A 12523-nucleotide genomic window follows, 5' to 3' on the forward strand; every position below is an offset into this window, starting at 1 on the left:
GAGTGTCCGCATGTTTGTTTTGAATTACTTCCCTGCTATATTGGGTGTGTATGAGGGATATTGGTATAGTCAATCACTGAATTAACCTGGCTGACAAGACTCACGTGGTACGCACCTAGGACTGATGCGGTCCTGAAATGTAGTCACCCGGTGATTGTGAAGCAAATAACTGCCGGTCTTACGGTAATTGACTGTTAATTAACATAAACACGTCCAGCATCTCCTGGGTGCCATGCGTAGCCTACAAGCCACTGATGCAGACCTCTAGAACATCTACATTTTAAAAAGTCTAATAAATCCACTTAATACAGCCTACACCTTCACAATAAATATGTTTTATTTTAGACAGGTCTAAAGAAACATGATATGAAGAAAATGTAGTCTATTTCAGAACAGAATAGCATACTCTGAGTCGTCCTTATGTTAAGCCCTGGTATGGCTATGGCATATGTCTGTGGGCTACACTGGTTCATTTAGCACACAAGATTTGCTTAGAATTCCATGGCATTATTTTTTATTATTTTATAGTATGAAGAACACAACTGAACATAGCTGAATAAAATAGAAAGAATATTTTCTCCAAAGTGCGCACATTTGGCTATTCTGTGTTGAGCGGTTAACAAAGAAACAAGTCTTCCTATGCTTAATTTATAATTGTTTATGCAACTTTAGTTGTGATACAAACGTTGGACTATATGTTAAAATGTTTAATACATTCTAAGGCTGAATGATGCGACAAATGATGATTTGGAAAAAGTCACATGAAAGACATGAGCTCTAATTTGTTTCTTGTGCAGGCTGCACAATCTTCATCAGTCTCTCATTCACAATTTGACAAGCACTTGATATTATTCTCACTATGCCTCAAATTTCAAGGCGGAATCCCCCTTGTGTGGCCATAATGCCCGCCTAAAAAAATCCATGCCTTCTGCGGCCAAAGTGGCCGTTGTGGCCTTGGGCGGAATATAATAATTATAACTCCCTTCTGCCAGCTGCCGTGCTCCGAAGCACCTCTCACTCACATGGCTCTCTCAGATATCTCAATTCTAATTAGCCAATGTCCGTCACGTGATCGGGTCCTTCTCACAGGCATTTCAGCTAAGAAGTAGACTACAAGTGAAGACAGACACATCGGGACACAACTGTGATCATCCCTCTTATTGAATTCCGAGACAAAACATACTTTTGGTTTTAGTCCACCAGCTTCAAACAGCTGTAAAAATGATATTTTTTGTTACTGAAAAGTTATACTGAGAAACACTATCATTCCACTATTAGCGGGAGATATATTATCAACATCTTCTGAAATTATGATGCAAAAATAAATAAAAAAATCCTTTAAGTCTAAGAAAACAGGGCTAGGTCAAGAGCATCGACAAAGTTTGGGTGACAAAATAACCAATATACTGTAACCGAGCATGTTTTTAACAAAGGACACATGAAACCATGTCACATAGCCTATCAAATGTCAAGGTAAGCATGGATAGGGATTAGGTTTCCTTTACCTGGTCATCTCCCCTCACTAAAGTAGGCTAAATACTTTGCTGCATTGTTTACCTTAGGTGAACTTTCTGCGTCGGGTGTGGTTCCATATACAGTATCTCCTTACACTCTTTCTTTCACAGACACAAACACGACTAACAAACAAAATGACACACGTGTACAAACATGACAAACAAACAAAATGACACACGGAAACACACAGATACGCACACACGTCTCCCAAAACATATGGTCTGTGTTTCTATGGCCACCAGTGAGCTCCAGAGACTGGGTTGCCATGGAGACAGCTGTGTCTTAATGAGATTCCCAGCAGGGTATGAGGTGGGAAATGAGAACGTTCCATCAGACCCACGTGACAGCAGGTGGCCATTAGAAGCGTGTGTGTGTCTGTGTGTGCGCAGTTTCACAGCTTCCTCTTGTGTGAGCCCACCCACATAACAGGGTTAACTTTTTATGGCTGCAGGGGCAGTATTGAGTAACTTGGATGAAAGGTGCCCATTTCAAACGGCCTGCTCCTCAGTCATAGTTCCTAATATTTGCATATTATTATTAGTATTGGATAGAAAACACTCCAAAGTTTCTAAAACTGTTTGAATTATGTCTGTGAGATTAACAGAACTCATATTGGCAGGCAAAATCCTGAGTTGAAATCAAAACAGGAAGTCAGAAATCTGAGCTTGTCTGTATTCACCAGAGTCCTTTAAGAAATCCAATTGAGTTATGACTGATGTTGCACTGCCTAGGGGTTCCACTAGATGTCAGCAATCAATAGAAATTCCAATGAGATTTCTATGATGTTGTGGGAGAGAATGAGAGCAGAATCAGTCAGGTGTCCATCAAGCAGCCATGCGCTGATCATGCCTTTTCCTCATGCAAGGCACTGACGTTCCATTGCTCACGCAGACAAGAAGGAATACTCCGGTTGGAACTTTATTGAAGCTATATGTTAAAAACATCCTAATGATTGATTCAGTACTTAGTTTGAAATGTTTCTTCGACCGGTAATATCACATTTTTAAGTTTTTGTCCGATATAACGCTGACCAGAATTAGCGTTTGGATATGTAAACCAGACGCGCTAACAAAAGAAGGTATTTGGACATAAATAATGGATTTTTTCGACCAAAACAAACATTTATTGTGGACCTGGGATTCCTGGTGTGCTTTCTGATCCTAATCAACAAAGGTAATGGAATATTTATCATGTATTTTATTGTTTATAGTGACGCTATCTTTGCAGCTGTTGTATGCTACTTTGAGCACCGTCTCAGATTATAGCGTGCAATTATTTTTCCGTAAAGTTTTTTTGAAATCTGACATAGCGGTTGCATTAAGGAGAGGTATATCTATAATTCAATGTGTATAACTTGTATTATCATCTGTATTTATGATGAGTATTCATGTTTAAACGATGGGCTATGCAAAGTCACTTGATGTTTTTGCATTTAGTGAATCTTGTAGCCTCAATGTAAACTCAGATTTTTTGATATAAATATGAATTTAATCAAACAAAACATGCATGTATTGTGTAACATGAAGTCCTATGAGTGTCATCTGATGAAAATAATCGAAGGTTAGTCATTCATTTTATCTCTATTCTGGTTTTTGTGAAGCTATATTTAGCTGGGAAAAATGGCTGTGATTATTTTTGGTTTTGTGGTGACCTAACATAATCGTTTGTAGTGCTTTCGCTGAAAAGCCTATTTGAAATCGGACACTTTGGTGGGATTAACAACAAGATTACCTTTAAAATTATATAAGACACATGTATGTTTGAGGAATTTTAATTATGAGATTTCTGGTATTTGTATTTGGCTGCAGTCCCGATATCGGGACTGCAGCCATAAGATTAAAGCACATTGCAACTCCCTTACCTTTTCAAATTCTGTCACTTCCCTCACTAACTTCATACCTTGCTCGCTCTTTCTCTCTCCCTTTCATTCACACTGTCACTCTTGGTTTTCTGAAGTAAGAAATTGTCAGCTCTGCATTTTCCAATAATGTGTGTGCTTATTTCTGATGTGAGCATCAGCTTTAATCTGGCCTCTTATTGATTATACCTGGAAGTTCTTTGACCTGCACAGCTTTCTATCCTCCAACACCACCCCTAGTAAAAAACATTATCATCCCGGGACATGAATGTTTGTCTCAAACGGAACCTTCATTATTTCCTCCTCAGAGATATCTGCACTCTTTCATTGACCTTGTTCAGTGTTGTATAACACATACAGTGAGTATTACAAACATTAGGAAAACCTTCCTAATATTTAGTTACACCCCTCCTCCCCTCCATTTGTCCTCAGAAAAGCCTTAATTTGTCAGGGCATGGACTCTACAAGGTGTCGAAAGCAGGGATGCTGGCCCATGACTCCAATGCATCCCACAGTTCTGTCAAGTAGGCTGCATGTCCATTGGGTGGTGGACCATTCTTAATACACACAAGAAACTGTTTAGCATGAAAAACCCAGCAGCGTTGCAGTTCTTGACACAAACCGGTACACCTGGCACCAAGAAGGCTTAAAAATCCTTCTTTATCCTGTCTCCCCCCCTTCATCTACACTGATTGAAGTGGATTTAACAAGTGACATCAAGAAGGGATCATAGCTTTCACCTGGTCTGTCATGGAAAGAGCTTGCGTTCTTAATGTTTGTATACTCAGTATATACCACCCAGTGCCCACACTCTGTACTTACACGATAATGATATGATCGTCTGCCATGTAGCTAGATTAGAGATAGATTAGAATAGGGGACTCATGTACACCATATTCATTACATTACTATCTGCAACATTTGGAACATTTCACAACCCTGAATACAGCTTGTGTGAACTACTCACTCCTTGAGTGACGATATACACACGATACACATGTGTCCAGTGGGTGTGGCCAGCTGGGGATTCCAGACCGTGTGTGTCCAGGATGTGTCTGGCTGCCGTGCTCAGCCGCAACCTGGGGGGAGAAGACAAAACACACACACAGAAAGACAGGGACCGAGGGACACACACAAAGTTAGTCTCACCGTAATGTCCTGATTGGTCAGAGAATATTCTATTGTATTAGGATCTCTTTTAGTCCTCATTTGGAATAATTTTCCAAGAGTCCATAACTTCTTATGGCTGCAGGGGCAGTATTGAGTAGCTTGGATGAAAGGTGCACAGAGGTGCCCAGAGTAAACGGCCTGCTCCTCAGTCATAGTTGCTAATATATGCATATTGTTATTAGTATTGGATAGAAAACACTCTGACGTTTCTAAAACTGTTTGAATTATGTCTGTGAGTATAACAGAACTCATATGGCAGGCAAAAACCTGAGAAAAAATCCAAACAGGAAGTGGACATTCTGAGGCTGTTCGATTTTCAACCAAGATCCCATTGAAATCACAGCGAGATATGGATGAGTTTGCACTTCCATCGGCTTCCACTAGATGTCAACAGTCTGTAGAACCTTGTCTGATGCCTCTACTGTGAGATGGGCCGAATGAGAGGGGAATTAGTTAGGTCTGCCATGACCTGACCATTCTTTGACCATGCGCGTTCACATGAGAGGGAGCTCTGTTCCATCGCTCATCTGAAGTCAATGTAATTCTCCGGTTGGAACGTTATTCAAGATTTATGTTAAAAACATTCTAAAGATTGATTCAATACATCGCTTGACATGTTTCTACGGACTGATACAGAATTTTTGGACATTTCGTCAGGTTTTAGTGAATGCGCTTCCCTGACGTTGGATTTGTTTACCAAACACGCTACAAAAATAGCTATTTGGACATAAATGATGGACATTACCGAGAAAAAAAACGAACATTTCTTGTGGAAGTGGGAGTCCTGGGAGTGCATTCCGACAAAGATCAGCAAAGGTAAGTAAAGATTTATAAAGCTTTTTATGAGTTTTGTTGACTGCACAATTTGGCGGGTAACTGTATGGCTTGCTTTTATGGCTGAACGCTGTTTTCAGATTATTGAATATTGTGTTTTGCCGTAAAGCTTTTTGAAATCTGACACAGCGGTTGCATTAAGAACAAGTTTATCTTTAATTCTATGTGAAACATGTATCTTTCATCAAAGTTTCTGATGAGTATTTCTGTTATTTGACGTGGCTCTCTGCAATTTCTCCGGATATTTTGGAGGCATTTCTGAACATGGCGCCAATGTAAACGAAGGTTTTTGGATATAAATATGAACTTAATCGAACAAGACATATATGTATTGTGTAACATGAAGTCCTATGAGTGTCATCTGATGGAGATCATCAAAGGCTAGTGATACATTTTATCTCTATTTGTGCTTTTTGTGACTCCTATCTTTGGCTGGAAAAATGGCAGAATTTTTCTGTGAGTTGGTGGTGACCTAACATAATCGATTGTGGTGCTTTCGCTGAAAAGCCTATTTGAAATCGGACACTTTGGTGGGATTAACAACAAGATTACCTTTAAAATGCTATAAGATACATGTATGTTTGAGGAATTTAAATTATGAGATTTCTGTTGTTTTGAATTTGGCGCCCTGCACTTTCACTGGCTGTTGTCATATCGATCCCGTTAACGGGATTGCAGCCATAAGAAGTTTTAAACATACAAATTCAATGTATAATCCAAATACATTTTAACATACACTGTATATACAAGTATGTGGACACCCCTTCAAATGAGTGAATTCTGCTATTTCAGTCACACCCGCTGCTGAAAGGTGTATAAAGTTGAGCACACAGTCATGTAATCTCCATAGACAAACATTGGCAGGAGAATGGCCTTCTTGATGAGCTCAGCGACTTTCAACGTGGCACCGTCATAGGATGCCACCTTTCTAACAAGTCAGCTCATCAACGTTCTGCCCTGCTGGAGCTGCCCCGGTCAACTGTAAGTGCTGTTATTGTGAAGTGGAAACTTCTAGGAGAAACGACGGATCAACCGCAAAGTGGTAAGATCACAGAACGAGAACTCCAAGTGCTGAAGCACGTAGCGCGTAACATTTGTCTGTCCTCGGTTGCAACACTCACTACAGAGTTCCAAACTGCCTCTGGAAGCAACGTCAGCACAAGAACTGTTTGTCAGGAGCTTCATGAAACAGGTTTCCATGGCTGAGCAGCCGCACACAAACCTTGGATCACCATGCGCAATGCCAAGCCTCGGCTAAAGTGGTGTGAAGCTCACCGCCATTGGTCTCTGGAGCAGTGGAAATGTGTTCTCTGGAGTGATGAATCAGGCCTCACCATCTGGCAGTCCGACGGACGAATCGGAGTTTGGCGGATGCCAGGAGAACACCACCTGCCCAAACCATAGCGCCAACTGTAAAGTTTGGTGGAGGAGGAATAATGGTCTGGGGCTGTTTTTCATGGTTCGGGCTAGACCCCTTAGTTCCAGTGAAGGGAAATCTTAAGGCTACAGCATTCAATGACATTCTAGATGATTCTGTGCTTCCAACGTTGTGGCAAAAGTTGGGAAGGCCCTTTCCTGTTTCAGCATGACAATGCCCCCATGCACAAGCGAAGTCCAAACTGAAATGGTTTGTCGAGATCGGTGTGGAAGAACTTGACTGGCCTGCAAGCAGCTGCCTCATTGGTAACAAAAAAAAACTCCAGAGGAACTAGACTAGAGCTGAAGCCTATCCTCTTTTGCCTGGCCAGATAAACTTTCAGAATACATAGCTACAGTCTTTAGAAACAAAGATAGAAAAACAGACGCGTTTCGGCTCCAATACAAATTAAAGCATTTTAATTAATTATGTAAAGAGTGCCTTGGTCCTCCTTTCTTTTTGATGACCAATTTACCAAAGAGCACCTTCTGTCTATCAAAACCTACTATTGTGTACCTTAGCAGCGCTTCCTTCTTTCTTTTTCTACTTTAGAACCATTTAAATATAATAAATTGGAAGGTTGTGCATGACTATGGTAGATGTAGGAACCAATCTATTTTTTCAGACTGTCGAGTATTTATCTGGTCAATATGTCAGTGTATTATGTCTGTTTGTAACAGTGTGTTACACACTATCACAATGTATGTAGACACCTGCTCATCGAACATCTCATTCCAAAATCATGGGCATTAATATGGAGTTGGTCTCCCCTACTATAACAGCCTACACTCTCCTGGGAAAGCTTTCCACTAGATGTTTGGAACATTGCTACGGTGATTTGCTTCCATTCAGCCACAAGCATTATTGAGGTCGGGCACTAATGTTGGGCAATTATGCCTGGTTCGCAGTCCGCGTTACAATTCATCTCAAAGGTATTCGATAGGGTTGAGGTAGGCCTCTGCTCTTTAGGGGTTCATGCCAAGGAGGTGAGACTCACAGTCCTGTGGGGGCTACTCTGGGGAGAGGTGGTGGGGGTGCAGAGCAGGCCATCGGAGGGGGAGGGGCTGCAGCTGCAGGAGGAGGAGCCTGGGTGGGCACGGCTGCCCCAGGGGGAGGGATCTCCAACGTCTTCCAGTCCTCCCCTTCCTCCACCATGGGGGCGATCAGAGTCCCCAGATGCACTGCACGACTGCCCTCCTCCATCTGTGGGAAGACAGACACACTTTTAAAATAATAATCACTTCATCAGGTTGCATTTAATTTGACTTAGACTGCTCAAGAAGACTGAGGAGAGGGGGAGAAAGAGAGAGTGCACAAAATAACAAGTAAAAGAATGAGAAAGGAAGAAGAGCACTAGGGAGAAGAAAGAAGGGAGAATAAGTGAGGAACTAAAGAGGGAGAGGCCAAATGATAGGAATAATGGAAAGAGAACAAACCCGGAGAGAGAGGGTTTTCAAAATATGTGCACCTCAACACAACATTCATTACTGTTTCCAGAGGGACCATGGGCAGAGCTTTCAAATCGCTGTGCATCCATCCCCACTGCCTAATCAATTTACTTCATTTCCCCTGGCCGCTGTTCTGTTCCAAAAAAACACAAACAAGGGTAAAGACTAATAGAGGGGGGAATGGATTGCTTACAGTTTCTTAACCCCCCCTCCCATCGCACATTGATTCTCTCCCTCTCTCTAGCTATCCATTTCCCTTTCTAACAGAGTCAACAAGGCGCAGCATGGATGTCTCTACCCCCTCACAGTCAGCTAGGTGTTTTTCCTCTGTCAATATTGATTAGTTCTAAATGATAGGGTTAGCACAATAGATGGGCCAGGGCCGCGACACTCCATCTATTTCCAAAAGGGATCCACTTATTGAGCTGTCATTCCTGCTAAAGGGCGTAGCTCTGTTTGCCAGATAGGAAGGCAAACTAAGACAGAAAGCACAACAACAGCTGTTGGCGACAGGGAGAGCCCTCTCTTTTGATCATGGCGACACAGAACTTGATCAGGAAGTTGGTTTCTGCGTTAGATCACACCACAAGCCCTTGTAACTGGCTGAATGTCAGTTGGTTCAGATCACAGTATCAGACAGTTTTGAACCATAAGACTTGGAGGAAAACCCACAGCTGTGACTTGTTCAGCCCCACCTCTTCCAAAGTGCCCAAAGGGTTGACGTTTTTCAATATTAAAGATCAGCTTTAATATTGCAGATGGATTGTAGCTTCCATCAATGTTATTGTCAGTATCATTTCCAATCCCCCATATATTTTTTTGTAAATATTTTGCTTATTTTTTGGCAGGGGACATGGGAATCTTTTAAAATACTTTAACTTATGTCTTACGTTGTACACTTATTTTAATATATTTTATTTCCAGGGAGTTGTTGTATTTTATTATTTGTTTTACTTTTGAACACTGTTTGGGGTGGGGGGATGCAATACAGTGCACCCCCCCTATTATTGAACTGATTTCATCACCATTTCCAAGGGGAGGTTTGGGATTTTTTGTTTTATTGTCGTGGCTTATCTTGTAAACTTTTAATATGATATTTTATTTAATTAGAGATTGATATTATCATTTCTATTTTGCAAATAAAAACATGTTTATAGTCAAGACTTGGCTTTTCCTTGACGGTGACACATTGGCAGTCAGGATCTCTAGTCTCCACTAAGGGGAACCACATAAGGTTCCCCTTATCCAACAGGCGGTAGAGAAACAATCTTTTCACTGTTCAGAGATAAAACACCGATGTTCTTCTGCCTAGCATGGACGTGGCTAGAATCTTCAGAGGATAATTAGTAGACTGAAACTAGGGATATAGCTGCTAGAAGGTGACCATTGGTGATCATCAGGTCCTGTTGGAAGGTGAACCTTCGGCCCCAGTCTGAGGTCCTGAGCGCTCTGCAGCAGGTTTTCATCAAGGATCTCTCTGTACTTCGCTACATCTCATCTTTCCCTCAATCCTGACAAGTCTCCCAGTCCTTACCGCTAAAAAACATCCCCACAGCATGATGCTGCCACCACAATGCTTCACAGTGGTTTCCTCCAGACGTGACGCTTGGCATTCAGGCCAAAGAGTTCAATCTTGGTTTCATCAGACCAGACAATCTTGTTTCTCATGGTCTGAGAGTCCTTTAGGTGCCTTTTGGCAAACTCCAAGCGGGCTGTCATGTACCTTTAACTGAGTGGCTTCCATCTGGCCATTTTACCATAAAAGGCCTAAATTGGTGAAGTGCTGCAGAGGTGGTTGTCTTTCTGGAAGGTTCTCCCATCTCCACAGAGGAGCTCTAGAGCTCTGTCAGAGTGACCATGGGTTCTCGGTCAACTCGTGGGTGAACAAGGAGTACAGCAGAGTAATGATGAGACACCCCTGGGGTTGCCCTGTGTTAAGAGTCAATGTGGAGGAGGTGTTGTTGCCAATGTTCACAGCCTGTGGTCTTCCTGTCAGAAAGTTAAGGATCCAGTTGCGGGTTGTGTCCAGATCCAGGGCTCTGAGCTTGGTGTCAAGCTTCGATGGAACAATAGTGTTGAATGCTTAACTGTAGTCAATGAACAACATTCTCACATAGGTGTTCCTCTTGTCCAGATGTGTTACGGCCATGTGAATAGCGATAGAAATGGCATCTTTCGTGGATCTGTTGGAGCGGTAGGCAAATTGGAGTGGATCCAGTGTACCTGGCATGCCTTGATCTGGTCCTTGACAAGCCTCTTGGAGCACTTCCTGATGACCGAGGTGAGCGCGACAGGGCGATAGTCATTTTGGCATGTCAGCTTGTTTTTCTTGGGCACTGGGACAATGGTGGTCTCCTTATAGCAGGTGGGGACTACAGCCTGAGACAGGGACAAATCAAATCAAATCAAATTTTATTTGTCACATACACATGGTTAGCAGATGTTAATGCGAGTGTAGCGAAATGCTTGTGCTTCTAGTTCCGACAATGCAGTAATAACCAACAAGTAATCTAACCTAACAATTCCACAACTACTACCTTATACACACTAGTGTAAAGGGATAAAGAATATGTACATAAATATATATGAATGAGTGATGGTACAGAACGGCATAGGCAAAATGCAGTAGATGGTATACAGTCTATACATATGAGATGAGTAATGTAGGGTATATAAACATAAAGTGGCATAGTTTAAAGTGGCAAGGGATACATGTATTACATAAAGATGGCAAGATGCAGTAGATGATATAGAGTACAGTATATACATATACATATGAGATGAGTAATGTAGGGTATGTAAACATTATATTAAGTGGCATTGTTAAAAGTGGCTAGTGATACATTTTTACATAATTTCCATCAAATTCCCATTATTAAAGTGGCTGGAGTTGAGTCAGTATGTTGGCAGCGGCCACTAAATGTTAGTGGTGGCTGTTTAACAGTCTGATGGCCTTGAGATAGAAGCTGTTTTTCAGTCTCTCGGTCCCTGCTTTGATGCACCTGTACTGACCTCGCCTTCTGGATGATAGCGGGGTGAACAGGCAGTGGCTCGGGTGGTTGTTGTCCTTGATGATCTTTATGGCCTTCCTGTGACATCGGGTGGTGTAGGTGTCCTGGAGGGCAGGTAGTTTGTCCCCGGTGATGCGTTGTGCAGACCTCACTACCCTCTGGAGAGCTTTACGGTTGTGGGCGGAGCAGTTGCCGTACCAGGCGGTGATACAGCCCGACAGGATGCTCTCGATTGTGCATCTGTAGAAGTTTGTGAGTGCTTATGGTGACAAGCCGAATTTCTTCAGCCTCCTGAGGTTGAAGAGGCGCTGCTGCGCCTTCTTCACAACGCTGTCTGTGTGGGTGGACCAATTCAGTTTGTCCGTGATGTGTACACCGAGGAACTTAAAACTCTCCACCTTCTCCACTACTGTCCCGTCGATGTGGATAGGGGGGTGCTCCCTCTGCTGTTTCCTGAAGTCCACAATCATCTCCTTTGTTTTGTTGACGTTGAGTGTGAGGTTATTTTCCTGACACCACACTCCGAGGGCCCTCACCTCCTCCCTGTAGGCCGTCTCGTCGTTGTTGGTAATCAAGCCTACCACTGTAGTGTCGTCCGCAAACTTGATGATTGAGTTGGAGGCGTGCATGGCCATGCAGTCGTGGGTGAACAGGGAGTACAGGAGAGGGCTCAGAACGCACCCTTGTGGGGCCCCAGTGTTGAGGATCAGCGGGGTGGAGATGTTGTTACCTACCCTCACCACCTGGGGGCGGCCCGTCAGGAAGTCCAGGACCCAGTTGCACAGGGCGGGGTCGAGACCCAGGGTCTCGAGCTTGATGACGAGTTTGGAAGGTACTATGGTGTTAAATGCTGAGCTGTAGTCGATGAACAGCATTCTCACATAGGTATTCCTCTTGTCCAGATGGGTTAGGGCAGTGTGCAGTGTGGTTGCGATTGCGTCGTCTGTGGACCTATTGGGTCGGTAAGCAAATTGGAGTGGGTCTAGGGTGTCAGGTAGGGTGGAGGTGATATGGTCCTTGACTAGTCTCTCAAAGCACTTCATGATGACGAGAAGTGAGTGCTACGGGGCGGTAGTTGTTTAGCTCAGTTACCTTAGCTTTCTTGGGAACAGGAACAATGGTGGCCCTCTTGAAGCATGTGGGAACAGCAGACTGGGATAAGGATTGATTGAATATGTCCTTAAACACACCAGCCAGCTGGTCTGCGCATGCTCTGAGGACGTGGCTGGGAATGCCGTCTGGGCCTGCAGCCTTGCGAGGGTTAACACGT

At 43.0% G+C, this 12523-nt stretch overlaps 1 pseudogene; it reads right to left on the bottom strand.

Moving 5' to 3' along the window:
• Nucleotides 1–12523, bottom strand: part of LOC120065908 — a 102714-nt pseudogene that overhangs the window by 38153 nt on the left and 52038 nt on the right.

The sequence above is a fragment of the Salvelinus namaycush genome, chromosome 21 (genome assembly GCF_016432855.1).
Source record: "Salvelinus namaycush isolate Seneca chromosome 21, SaNama_1.0, whole genome shotgun sequence".
NCBI lineage: Eukaryota > Metazoa > Chordata > Actinopteri > Salmoniformes > Salmonidae > Salvelinus > Salvelinus namaycush.